The following is a 14,725-nucleotide window of genomic DNA, read 5'->3' on the forward strand; positions in this document are numbered from 1 at the left end:
CCCTATGAAACTAAAAGTTCACTATACAACATTTTCTATGGGAGCCGTGTATCCTAAATACAGAGAACATGTCCAGTCCAGTAAAGCAGTGCTTTTATAACCATTGTGTCAGTGCCATTTGTGCAATCTCTTTGGAAAATCTCATTATTTGCTATTCTTGTCTTGCAACTTGATATGCATAATAGCTTAAAGGTGCTGTTGATGGAATGTATCCAGCTCTTTGATGTGCCAGCCATGACTTGTCCATGTTTCATAGCCATGGAGTAATGTAGAAATTAAAAATGAACTTTGGTGTTTTGTGGATACCATACTGGTGTCAGATTATGATACAATATGGCATGTGTATGGAGGGACTTTTAAACAAGCATCTGATTTCTTGGACATTAACAGAATGTTTGACAGAAGTCCTTAAAAGCAAATCAAAATGCTTTACCCATTGATTCTGATGCTAAATCTTACATATTACTTTTTAGCTATGGCTAGGTATGTAACCTTGTTTTTCTTCAGACTGACAATAAATCTGTAGATTTTAGCTGCCACAGCAAATTTGTTGGTCATGAACTAGGGGTCTTCTGTACAGTGCAAAACAAAAGCAAAACCACCAGCATAAAGAAGTTCACATATAACCTTCTCATTTAGTTTTCTGGAGGCCTTCAATCTGCTCAGGTTAAAGAGCTTGCCAGATGTTCAAAATTTAATAAATATTCCTGGCATCATGTCTCTAGTGGCATCATCAATCATTACTACAAAGAATGTTCCAAAGCGACTCTGTGCCAAAATACACCTTTGCTTGACTCCTTTTGCTATTACAAATGGCTCCAACAGAGTGCCAAGCATAGAATCTATCCAGCCTACCATTGTGCAGATGATAGATAATTTCATGAAATTTTCTGGACATCCAAGTGTTGCCAGGCATTTTCACAGTCCTAGAAGTCTGACAGGGTTAAAAGCTTTGGTAAGGTCAATAGAGGCTTGTTACATTTTATTTTGGTCCTTACATTTTTCCTGCATGCTATTGTTACTTTTTTCTTCTTAGACACTAAGCATGTCACCTCAGTATTTGTGGTTCTCTTATTGTATCCTATTAGGGCATGGCACTTTTCCATAAATCAGTAGTCGTATGCAATGTGTATTTATCTGTATATCAGACTACTAGAAAATTTAGGCTGTGTGTTTCAAAAGAGTCTAAGAAACCTATAGGCAGATTTTTAAAGGTATTTCAGCACCTAAAGGTGCAGATGGGTGCCGAGTGGAACGTTCAAAAGTACCCAACTCCCATTGATTTCAAGGGGAATTAGGTACCTAAGAACATAAGAATGGCCGTACTTATGACCAGGCTGCATTCAGAAAGAGATTCACACCTTTCTGAGTAACAAACAGCTTGCTGATCAAGGATGAAAATGATGCTTCAGAGGGAATGATCAGAACAGGGCAATTTCGAGTGAACTATCCCTTGCACGTCCAATCCCACCTTCTGGGAGTCAGAGGCTTAGGAACACCCAGAGCATGGGTTTGCATCCCTGACCTCCTTGGCTAATAGCCATTGATGGACCTATCCCCCTTAACTTATCTAATTCTTTTTTGAACTCACTCATCCTTTTGGCCTTCACAACATCCCCTGGCAATGAATTCCACAGGTTGACTGTGCGTTGTGTGAAGAAGTACTTCCTTATGTTTGTTTTAAACCTGCTGCTTATTAATTTAATCAGATGACCCCCTGGTTCTTGTATTATGTAAAGGGGTAAATCACACTTCTTTATTCACTTTCTCCACATCATGCATGATTTCATAGACCCCCATTATATCTCCCCTCAGTAGACTCTTTTCCAAGCTGAACAGTCCCAGTCTTTTTAATCTCTTCTCATATGGAAACAGTTCTATATCCCTAATTATTTTTGTTGCCCTTCTCCGTATTTTTTCCAATTCTAATATATCTTTTTTGAGATGGAGCAACGAGAACTGCGCGCAGGATTCAAGTGTTAGCATACCATGGATTTATATAGTGGCATTGTGATATTTACTGTCTTATTATCTATTCCTTTCCTAATGGCTCCTTACATTCTGTTAGCTTTTCTGATTGCCACTAACATAGAGCAGACTTTTTCAGAGAACTATCCACGATGACTCCAAAATCTCTCTGTGGAGTGGTAACAGCTCATTTAGACCCCATCATTTTGAATGCAGAGAGGGGGTTATGTTTTCCAATGTGCATTACTTGTCATTTATCAACATTTAATTTCATCTGCCATTTTGTTGCCCAGTCACCCAGTTTTGTGAAATCCCTTTATAACTCTTCTCAGTCAGCTTTGAATTTAACTATTTTGTGTAATTTTGTATCATCTGCAAAATATGCTACCTGTCTATTTATCCCCTTTTCCAGATCATTTATGAATATGTTGAACAGTGCTGGTCCTAGTACAGACCTCCAGGGGGACACCACTATTTACCTCTCTCCATTCTGAAAACTGACCATTTATTCCTACCCTTTATTTCCTATCTTTTAACCAGTTACTGATCCATGAGAGGACATTTTCTCTTATCCCATGACAGCTTATTTTGCTTATGAGCCTTTAGTGAGGGACCTCATCAAAGGCTCTCTGAAAGTCCAAGTACACTTTACCCACTGGATCCCCCTTGTCCACATGCTTGTTGACCCCCTCAAAGAATTCTACTGGATTGGTGAGGCATGATTTCCCTTTACAAAAGCCATGTTGACATTTCCCCAACAAATCGTGTCCATCTATATGTCTAATAATTCCGTTCTTCACAATAGTTTCAACCAATTTGCCTGGGACTGAAGTTAGGCTTACCAACCTGTAATTGCCAGGATCTCTTCTGGAGCCTCTTTTAAAAATCAGCATTATAGTAGCTATCCTCCATCGTCTGGTACAGAAGCTGATTTAAGTGATAGATTACATACCACAGTTAGTACTCCAATTCAGAACTCTTAGGTGAATACCATCTAATCCTGGGGACTTACTATGGTTTAATGTATTGATTTGTTCCAAAACTTCCTCTATCAACACCTCAATCTGGGACAGTTCCTCAGATATGTCACTTAAAAAGAATGGCTCAGGGATTGGAATCTCCCTCACATCCTCTGCAGTAAAGACCAATGCAAAGAATTCATTTAGCTTCTCCATAATGGACATGTCTTCCTCAAGTTCTCCTTTAGCACCTCAATTGTCTGTGGCCCCACTGATTTTTTGGCTGGCTTCCTGCTTTTTATCTACTTAAATAAATGGTTGTTAGCTTTTGTGTCATTTGCTAGTTACACTTCAAGTTCATTTTTGGTCTGCATAATTACACTTTTACATTTGACTTGCCAGAGGTTATGTTCCTTTCTATTTTCCTCAGTAGGGTTTGACATCCAAGAATTAAAGGATGCCTTTTTTTCCTCTAACCTCCTCTTTTACTCTGTTGTTTACCCATGGTGGCACTTTTTTGGTCCTCTTACTGTTTTTTTTATATGGGGTATACATTTAATTTAAGCCCCCATAATCATGTTTTTAAAGAGTTTCCATGCAGCTTGCAGACATTTCACTCTTGTGACTGTTCCTTTTAATTTCCATTTAACTAGCTTTCTCATTTTTGTGTAGTTCCCCTTTCTGAAGTTAAATGATACTATGGTGGGCTTCTTTGATATTCCCCCCAACCCTCACACACACACAGATACACAGACATACACACACATGCACACACACACACATGGATGTTAAATTTAGTTACATTATGGTCACTATTACCAAGTGATTCAGCAGTACTGACCAGATCCTGTGTACCACTTAGGACTAAATCAAGAATTCCCTCTCCACTTGTGTGCTTCAAGAAGCAGTTATTAATGGAATCTAGAAATTTTATTTCTGCATACCATCAATACGGGGATAGCCGAAATCCCCCATTATTACTGAGTTTTCTGTTTTTGTAGCCTCTCCTATCATAGAATCATAGAATCATAGAATATCAGGGTTGGAAGGGACCCCAGAAGGTCATCTAGTCCAACCCCCTGCTCGAAGCAGGACCAATTCCCAGTTAAATCATCCCAGCCAGGGCTTTGTCAAGCCTGACCTTAAAAACCTCTAAGGAAGGAGATTCTACCACCTCCCTAGGTAACGCATTCCAGTGTTTCACCACCCTCTTAGTGAAAAAGTTTTTCCTAATATCCAATCTAAACCTCCCCCATTGCAACTTGAGACCATTACTCCTCGTTCTGTCATCTGTTACCATTGAGAACAGTCTAGAGCCATCCTCTTTGGAACCCCCTTTCAGGTAGTTGAAAGCAGCTATCAAATCCCCCCTCATTCTTCTCTTCTGCAGACTAAACAATCCCAGCTCCCTCAGCCTCTCCTCATAAGTCATGTGCTCTAGACCCCTAATCATTTTTGTTGCCCTTCGCTGGACTCTCTCCAATTTATCCACATCCTTCTTGTAGTGTGGGGCCCAAAACTGGACACAGTACTCCAGATGAGGCCTCACCAGTGTCGAATAGAGGGGAACGATCACGTCCCTCGATCTGCTCGCTATGCCCCTACTTATACATCCCAAAATGCCATTGGCCTTCTTGGCAACAAGGGCACACTGCTGACTCATATCCAGCTTCTCGTCCACTGTCACCCCTAGGTCCTTTTCCGCAGAACTGCTGCCTAGCCATTCGGTCCCTAGTCTGTAGCAGTGCATTGGATTCTTCCATCCTAAGTGCAGGACCCTGCACTTATCCTTATTGAACCTCATCAGATTTCTTTTGGCCCAATCCTCCAATTTGTCTAGGTCCTTCTGTATCCTATCCCTCCCCTCCAGCGTATCTACCACTCCTCCCAGTTTAGTATCATCCGCAAATTTGCTGAGAGTGCAATCCACACCATCCTCCAGATCATTTATGAAGATATTGAACAAAACCGGCCCCAGGACCGACCCCTGGGGCACTCCACTTGACACCGGCTGCCAACTAGACATGGAGCCATTGATCACTACCCGTTGAGCCCGACAATCTAGCCAACTTTCTACCCACCTTATAGTGCATTCATCCAGCCCATACTTCCTTAACTTGCTGACAAGAATACTGTGGGAGACCGTGTCAAAAGCTTTGCTAAAGTCAAGAAACAATACATCCACTGCTTTCCCTTCATCCACAGAACCAGTAATCTCATCATAAAAGGCGATTAGATTAGTCAGGCATGACCTTCCCTTGGTGAATCCATGCTGACTGTTCCTGATCACTTTCCTCTCATGTAAGCGCTTCAGGATTGATTCTTTGAGGACCTGCTCCATGATTTTTCCAGGGACTGAGGTGAGGCTGACTGGCCTGTAGTTCCCAGGATCCTCCTTCTTCCCTTTTTTAAAGATTGGCACTACATTAGCCTTTTTCCAGTCATCCGGGACTTCCCCCGTTCGCCACGAGTTTTCAAAGATAATGGCCAAGGGCTCTGCAATCACAGCCGCCAATTCCTTCAGCACTCTCGGATGCAACTCGTCCGGCCCCATGGACTTGTGCACGTCCAGCTTTTCTAAATAGTCCCTAACCACCTCTATCTCCACAGAGGGCTGGCCATCTCTTCCCCATTTTGTGATGCCCAGCGCAGCAGTCTGGGAGCTGACCTTGTTAGTGAAAAGAGAGGCAAAAAAAGCATTGAGTACATTAGCTTTTTCCACATCCTCTGTCACTAGGTTGCCTCCCTCATTCAGTAAGGGGCCCACACTTTCCTTGGCTTTCTTCTTGTTGCCAACATACCTGAAGAAACCCTTCTTGTTACTCTTGACATCTCTTGCTAGCTGCAGCTCCAGGTGCGATTTGGCCCTCCTGATATCATTCCTACATGCCCGAGCAATATTTTTATACTCTTCCCTGGTCATATGTCCAACCTTCCACTTCTTGTAAGCTTCTTTTTTATGTTTAAGATCCGCTAGGATTTCACCATTAAGCCAAGCTGGTCGCCTGCCGTATTTACTATTCTTTCGACTCATCGGGATGGTTTGTCCCTGTAACCTCAACGGGGATTCCTTGAAATACAGCCAGCTCTCCTGGACTCCCTTCCCCTTCATGTTAGTCCCCCAGGGGATCCTGGCCATCTGTTCCCTGAGGGAGTCGAAGTCTGCTTTCCTGAAGTCCAGGGTCCGTATCCTGCTGCTTACCTTTCTTCCCTGCGTCAGGATCCTGAACTCAACCAACTCATGGTCACTGCCTCCCAGATTCCCATCCACTTTTGCTTCCCCCACTAATTCCACCCGGTTTGTGAGCAGCAGGTCAAGAAAAGCGCCCCCCCTAGTTGGCTCCCCTAGCACTTGCACCAGGAAATTGTCCCCTATGCTTTCCAAAAACTTCCTGGATTGTCTATGCACTGCAGTATTGCTCTCCCAGTAGATATCAGGAAAATTAAAGTCACCCATTAGAATCAGGGCATGCGATCTAGTAGCTTCCGTGAGTTGCCGGAAGAAAGCCTCATCCACCTCATCCCCCTGGTCCGGTGGTCTATAGCAGACTCCCACCACTACATCACTCTTGTTGCACACACTTCTAAACTTAATCCAGAGACACTCAGGTTTTTCCACAGTTTCGTACCGGAGCTCTGAGCAGTCATACTGCTCCCTTACATACAGTGCTACTCCCCCACCTTTTCTGCCCTGCCTGTCCTTCCTGAACAGTTTATAACCATCCATGACTGTACTCCAGTCATGTGAGTTATCCCACCAAGTCTCTGTTATTCCAATCACGTCATAGTTCCTTGACATCACCAGGACCTCCAGTTCTCCCTGCTTGTTTCCAAGGCTTTGTGCATTCATATATAAGCACTTGAGATAACCTGTTGATCGCCCCTCATTCCCAGTATGAGGCAGGAGCCCTCCCCTCACAGACATTCCTGCCTGTGCTTCCTCCCGGTATCCCGCTTTCCCACTTACCTCAGGGCTTTGGTCTCCTTCCCCCGGTGAACCTAGTTTAAAGCCCTCCTCACTAGGTTAGCCAGCCTGCTGGCAAAGATGCTCTTCCCTGTCTTCGTAAGATGGAGCCCGTCTCTGCCCAGCACTCCTCCTTCATGGAACACCATCCCATGGTCAAAGAATCCAAAGCCTTCTCTCCGACACCACCTGCGTAGCCATTCGTTGACTTCCACGATTCGACGGTCCCTACCCAGGCCTTTTCCTTCCACGGGGAGGACGGACGAGAACGCCACTTGCGCCTCCAACTCCTTTATCCTTCTTCCCAGAGCCACGTAGTCCGCAGTGATCCGCTCAAGGTCATTCTTGGCAGTATCATTGGTGCCCACGTGGAGAAGCAGGAAGGGGTAGCGATCCGAGGGCTTGATGAGTCTCGGCAGTCTCTCCGTCACATCGCGAATCTTAGCCCCTGGCAAGCAGCAGACTTCTCGGTTTTCCCGGTCAGGGCGGCAGATAGATGACTCAGTCCCCCGGAGGAGAGAGTCCCCGACCACCACCACCCGCCTTCTCCTCTTGGGAGTGGTGGTCGTGGAACCCCCAACCTCAGGACATCGCATCTCATGCCTTCCAACCAGCAGAGTCTCCTTCTGCTTTCTCCCCCCAGACATATCATCTGGTCCACTCTCCGCAATGGTACCTGTGGAGAGAACATGAAAGCGGTTAGTTACCTGTGTCTGTGTTACTGGAACCCGGACATTCCGCTTACCTCTTCTGGAGGTCACATGTTGCCAAGCTTCTTCACTGGCCTCTTGGCTCCTCTGTGCAACCTGCTCTATATCTTTAGAGCTTTGTGCCCCTAGAAGCCTATCCTGAGTTTTGTCCAGAAAATCCTCAGTTTCTCGTATACAACGCAGGGTCGTTATCTGTTGCTCCAGACCTTCAATCTTCTCTTCCAATATGGAGACCAGCTTGCACTTTGTACAGACAAAGTCGCTTCTGTCCTGTGGAAGAAAGACAAACATGGCACATCCAGTGCAGGTCACAACAGCTGAACCCCCCACTTCCATATCACCTACCTACTATGAGCTTCCTCAGAGACGTTTGCAAGATGTAAGCCTCACTGGGCTCACTCCAGGCGAGCTCCCAGGCAAACTCCTGCTGTGAGCTGCTCTGCTGTCCCCGCTGCTCAGCTGGTTCGCTGCCGCTCAGCTGGTTCGCGAGGCTCTGGCTATTTTTAAACAGCCAGGCTTCCCTGACGCAAACAAACAGACACCCTAATGCCCGCCCCCTGCAGGCTAGCAGCCAATCAGACATCTCCCTCAGTATCTCACAATCATTGTCACCAACCTGGTCAAGTGATTGGTAGTATATTCCTACTACTATAATCTTATTATTCACTCATGGACTTTCTATCCATAGACATTCTGTGGTACAGTTTGATTAATTTAAGATTTTTACTATGTTTGATTCTATGCATTCTTTCTCGTATGTCATTCCCGTATATTTTAAATTCTGGGTTTACTGTGTCCCATTGATTATCATCATTCCGCCAAGTTTCTGTGATGCCTATTATATCATTTAATACCAGGCACTCAAGTTCACCCATCTTAGTATTTAGACTTCTAGCATGTGTATAAAAGCACTTATAAAATTTGTCAATATTTAGTTGTCTGCCTTCATGTGATGTCATTGCATGGAACTCTTTCTCAGTTGACTGTTTCTCTTTAGCTCTTTCCTGTACTTTGTCAACTTCTATCATCTCCTCTTTATTAAGATATATCGAATCCACATTAATAGATCCACCACAAGGAATGTCTCTGTCCAAATCATGTGCTTCTCTGCACTTGTCAGCTTTCCCCCAGCCTTTAGTTTAAAAACTCCCCTATAACCTTTTTAATTTTACATGATAGCAATCTGATTCCATTTCGGTGCAGGTGGATCCCATCCTTCCTGTATAGCATGGACGGCAGGAATAATAGGCATGGGGAGGCTCAGCCTTCCATGGCGCTGCTGCGGTCGCTGGACCCCTGGTTGCAGGGTTTTGGGGGGAAGTTTTTGATTTATTATGCCCCATGCAGGTTCTGGGGTGGCTGAGGAGGCAGTATGTGCTCCTGCCTCCTCCACCATCCCAGAACCTGAATAGGGCATAGCAAAGGCTTCTTCTGGAGAAAAGAGATGCATGCTTTTCTCCAGGCAACTTGGGGTCTGAGGAGGGGACGGGATGTATGGCGGCATCTGAAGCTGGCCCAGGACTCCAGGCAGGGAGCTTGGAGCATTGTCCAGCTTGGGGCTCCTCTGGCCGAAGGAAAATCTCAGGGCTCCTCTGGCTGGGGGGGTCCTCTGGGCTCTTGCCCCGGGGCAGGGGGGTGTCTCGGGGCTTCAGCCGGCTTGGGGCTCCTCCTGCCAAAGGGGAGTCTCAGGGCTCCTCTGGGTGGATGGGTCTCGGGACTCCAGCCATGGGGGCAGATGTCTTGGAGTTCTGGGTGGGAGCACGGGCAGAAGGGGTGGAGCCAGGGCTAGCCTCCCCAAAGGGGGGCTCCACCTGTTGCCCATGCTGTATAGCCTCCTCCTTTCCCAAAAATTTCCCCAGTTCCTAATAAGCCTATAACCCTCCTCTCTACACCATCATCTCATCCACCCACTGAGATCCTGCAGTACTGCCTGTAACTGGCCCTGAGAGTGGAACTGGAAGCATTTCAGAGAATGCTACCATGGAGGTCCTGGACTTTAGAACATTCCACTAGGCACCTATATGCATTTTTAGCCAGCTAAATACCTTTAACAATCTGACTCTTAGTTCCTTTGACTTTCAATGTAATTTGGGTGCCTAACTCTCATGGGCATTTTTGAAAATACTAGCCTTAAATTAAAGTCCAAAAACAGACCTAAATTGACATCAAGGTCAAGGCCAACGGTTAGCCCTAAGACATTTGAAGGGTACTTCTGAATGAAGCTTTGCAGTGATGAAGTTGGACTTCTAGACAATTTAAGACAGTTGGCTTCAATAGAAGCACTGTACACAGAATGACTGCAAATTTAGCCCAAGAGCAGTGATACTCAGACTGAGACTCGTGAGCTGCAAGTGGCTCTTTCAGGTGTCTCGTGTGGCTCTTTGAAGCATGTGATATTAAAACACTGTCTGATTTAATTATTAACCAATCTAAGTTATTAACCAAACACTATGTTATTAACCCATTAAGTTATCAACTTATTAACTTATTTATTAACTTATTTGCTGTGAAAAATAATATATACTTGTGACGGGGCAGAGTGGCCCCACACTGCTACCTCAGGGGTTAACCCTTCCTTCCTGGCAGAGGAAGTCCTGCCCCAGAAGCCCTGCGGGGCACACTCCAACTGGAGACTAGATATAAAAGCCTGCAAAGGAGCTCAGTCTGGGCTGAACCCAGAGGAGAAGGAGGCACACCACCAGCTCCTGAGGAGGGACAGCCAGCACTCTAGGATCCAGGGGCCAGCCAAGCCGGGATGCACCTGGCGTCACAGACGGAGGTCCCGACAGGAGGGGACGGACCGGAGGACCCCCTTCCCCCCCCCCCCCCGGCAGGAGTGGAGAACATGATGGTGAAGGTAGGAAGTGACCCAGGGGAACTTTAGAGACAAGTAGCATTAAAGCTACACTGACGCTCAGTGTGTTGCAGGAGGATCCCCGCCGAGCTAAGCACGAGGGGAAACCCTGCCAATAGGAGAGCCCTGGGTTGGGACCCGGTGGAGAGGGCAGGTCCCCCTACCACTTCAACCAGTGAGATACACTTCCCCGCCTGAGAGGGGAGCTATGGACTCTGGCCATTGGGCAAGACTGCCCTGATATGCGGGGCGAGTTATATGGACTCTGGCCACTGGGCCACACTGCCCTGATATGCAGGGCGAGTTATATGGACTCTGGTCATTGGGCCACGCTGCCCTGATACTTGGGGCACGACACATGGACTTAGACCGTTAGGTCCCACTACCCCAACCAAGGGGCGAGCATGGGGAAACCGGCCATTGGTTCACATCGGAATGCTCTTAAAGGACGGGTGTGGGAACGTAAGAGTGGCAAGGCCCCGACACCCCATCCACCCCTGCCACAAAGGGGCGCTGCGGTGCCGGACCAGTCATAACTGGTGGAGAATGTGGGCAGCAATCAGGGCCTGATGCAAGGACCCAGATGCTCAAGATGGAACCAGAAAAGATACTGAAGTGGCTGCTGGACAACCAGCAGCAGCAGCAGCAATAAACACAGTTGCTCCAACAACTAGCAGCCCAACAACAACTACAGGTGGCGCGGCAGCAGGAGCAAAAGCAGCAGCTGATTAGGGAGCTGACCGCCCAACAACAAGCCAGCCAGGAGCAATTATTCCAACAGATGACCACGCTGTTAGGACACGCACCAAGTCCTTCCTCTGGCACGGCTGGGTGCAGGGCCGGAGAGGGCCTCGGAGGGCTACTGATGCACTTGACCAAGATGGGGCCCGGAGACAACCCCAAGGCCTTTCTCGTGACGTTCGAGAGGATTGCCACCGCCGTCCAGTGGTCCCATGCACATTGGACCACCATACTAGCCCCCTACCTGACGGGCCCCACGCAGGTCGCTTATCGTAACCTCGACCCGCAGGAGGCGCTGGACTATTCCAAGGTCAAGGCGGCCATCTTACACCAGACCGGTATCATCCCTGAGACCTACCGTCAGCGACTCCACTGAGATTGATACGCGCCGGGGGCTAGACTACGAGTCATGGCCCAACAAATCCACGACCTCTGCTGGAGGTGGCTCAAGCCAGAACGCTGGACGAGTCTTCAGGTTGCCGAGACGGTGGCTCTGGAGCAGTTCCTGCAGACCCTCCCTACCAGGGGGAAGGAATGAGTGCAGCGGCACCACCCAAAGACCCTCGCGGAGGCAACCTCGCTAATGGAGGATTACCTGGCTGCAAAGGGAGAGCAGAAGGCCGGCTTGAAAGGGGGGATCTCAGGTGAATGGAACCCAGCCCCAGGAAGGAGGGCCTGCAAGGCGGAGCAGGGGAGCCCCCATTCATACGTCCAACCCTCAGGGACCCCATCGACCTGCGCTGCAAGGTATCCCCCGTGAGCGAACCCCATGCGGAGCCAAGACGACTCGCCGAGAAGACAGAGTATCCCCCAAAACAGAGTATCCCAGAGTATTCCCCAGAGTATCCCCATCCGGAGAAGGAAAACGGGAACGGTGTTATGAGTGAGGACAGACAGGGCATTTCCAGAGGGAATGCCCATACATGGATTGCAATTATGGACAGCTTTGGGCTGCTGGTCAACGTGCCCGGAGGTGGGAACCGGGTAAGATCCTTGTACCCGTGAGAGTGGATGGGACACCAACCACGGCCTTGATAGACTCCGGATGTATCCCGTCAGTCATCCAGGTGGGGCTGGTAGAGTCCACTGGCCCAGCAGGGTCCCCCAATGCCTGCAGTGTATCCATGGGGATATGAAGCCCTATCCCACCGTCTGCGTGAAGCTCGAGATGGCGCAGCAGGGAGAGTGGTGCCTGGTTGAGGTGGCTCCAAAGCTAGCTTACCTGGTGATTCTGGGCCGTGACTGGCCGGGCTTCGCTGAACTCCTGAAAGAATGGGGTACCCTACCGGCGCGGCCAGGGGCGGGGGGTGGGCCAAAAGGCTGAGGTTATGAGGCCAAGTCACACCAGCCGCCCCCCTGGAGGGGCCCTCGGAGAAGCCCAAGCTAGACGAAGGATGCCGGGCCCTGGCTGAGAACTGGGTGACAGAGAGCCAGGGATGGCTGGATATCGATGCTGATTTCCTAGAACCACAAAGGGGGGACACCACCTTCAGCCAGGCTAGGGAGCAAGCGACGGGTGCCCTGGGGAAGGAAGACCCACCCGGACGCAGGCAGCAAGGCCCCCGCTTTGAGATCCATAATGACCTACTCTATCGGGTGGTCCAGGAACCCCATATGAAGGAAGAACTGCGCCAATTGTTGGTCCCCAGGCAGTTCCGGCGGAACTTGCTCCACTTGGTCACTCCATACCTTGGGCCGGGCATCTGGGGAGGGAGAAAACGCTACAATGTGTGGCCCAGAGGTTCTTCTGACCGGGCATTCATCAGAAGGTGCGGGAGTACTGCACCTCTTGCCCCGAGTGCCAGAAGGCCAGCCCGAAGGAGGTACCGAAAGCCCCCCTGGTGCCCACGCCGGTGATGGGAACACCTTTCGAGCGGATTGGCCTGGACCTGGTGGGACCCCTGGGAAAGAGCAGCTCAGGCCACAAGTACATCCTGGTTGTGGTTGACTATGCAACCCGGTACCCAGAGGCGGTACCATTACGGTCCACCATGGCCCCGATCATTGCCAACAAGCTCCTACAGATTTTCACTCCGGTCGGCCTGCCGTGGGACATACTGACAGACCAAGGGACTAACATGACTTCTAGACTGATGGCGGAGTTATGCCGTCTGCTGAATATCCATGCACTGAAGACCTCCGTCTACCACCCTCAGAGATAGGGTTGGTAGAGAGATTTAATGGCACTCTGAAAGCCATGCTGAGAAAGTTTGTGGACAACCATCCCCAGCGCTGGGATGAGCTACTCCCAGCACTCCTCTTTGCCGTGAGAGAGATACCACAGGCGTCCACAGGGTTCTCCCCTTTCAAACTCCTCTTTGGGAGGAGACCCCGGGGAATTCTAGATCTCCTGAAAGAAACATGGGAAGAGCAGGAGACCCAGGTCAGAGGATCCCATTCAATATATCCTCCAACTACGGGAACAGCTACACACATTGGGAGCCTGGGCACGAGAGAACCTGGTGAAAGCCCAGAGTAACCAGGGGGCTCAGTATAATAAAGGAGCCAAGATGAGAAGTTTTGAGCTGGGGGACCGCATCCTCGTGTTGCTACCTTCCTCGGAATCCAAGTTGTTGGCGAAGTGGCAAGGCCTCTTCAAGGTAACCAGACGAATAGGGCCTGTCGACTATGAAATTCGCCTGATGGGATGAAGGAGCGATATGCAAGTCTACCATGTGAACCTCCTCAAGGCCTGGAAAGACTGCGAAGGCCTGATGATTGCCCTGTACCTGCCAGAACCCGAATTGGGGCCATTGGCCAGGGAACCCGTGGAACCAGGGGCGGCAGCCATAGGCCCAGAGCTCAACCCGCCACAGCAGGAGCAGGTGCAACAGTTGATTCCAACTTCCCCACAGTCCTGTAAACCCAGCCAGGGAAGACCGGGTTGACTAGCCACCATATCACCACCATTCCCGGCCAAAAAAGTGAGGGAGAGCCACACCCGCTCCCCAAGATGTGGAAGACCTTGCAAAAGGAGCTCTAGATGATGTTGGCCCTAGGAGTGGTCAGAGAGTTGAGAAGCGAATGGCGGAGCCCAATAGTACTAGTCCCCAAGCCGGATAGGGCAGTCAGGTTCTGCATTGACTTCCGCAAGGTAAACACAATCTCTCATTTTGATGCCTATCCCATGCCCTGGGTGGATGAGTTGCTGGAACGATTAGGTAAGGCAGAATTCATCTGCACCCTAGACCTGACCAAGGGATGCTGGCAGATCCCTCTGACACCCACCTCCAGAGAAAAGACAGCTTTTCCCACACCATTCGGCCTCTTCCAATTCACAATGATGCTTTTTGGGTTACACGGGGCCATGGCCACCTTCCGACGGCTCATGAATCAAGTGCTGAGCCCCCAAAGTTCGTACACCGCGGCATATATCGACGACATCGTCATTTACAGTTCCAGCTGGGAGGAACATCTCCAGCACCTTGCGGACATGCTGTGCACCTTGGGCAAGGCAGGTCTCACCGCAAACCCATCCAAATGCCACTTGGGCCAATGAGAAGTGACCTACCTAGGCTATACAGTGGGC

This window comes from Chelonia mydas, chromosome 3 (genome assembly GCF_015237465.2).
Source record: "Chelonia mydas isolate rCheMyd1 chromosome 3, rCheMyd1.pri.v2, whole genome shotgun sequence".
NCBI classification, from domain to species: Eukaryota; Metazoa; Chordata; order Testudines; family Cheloniidae; genus Chelonia; species Chelonia mydas.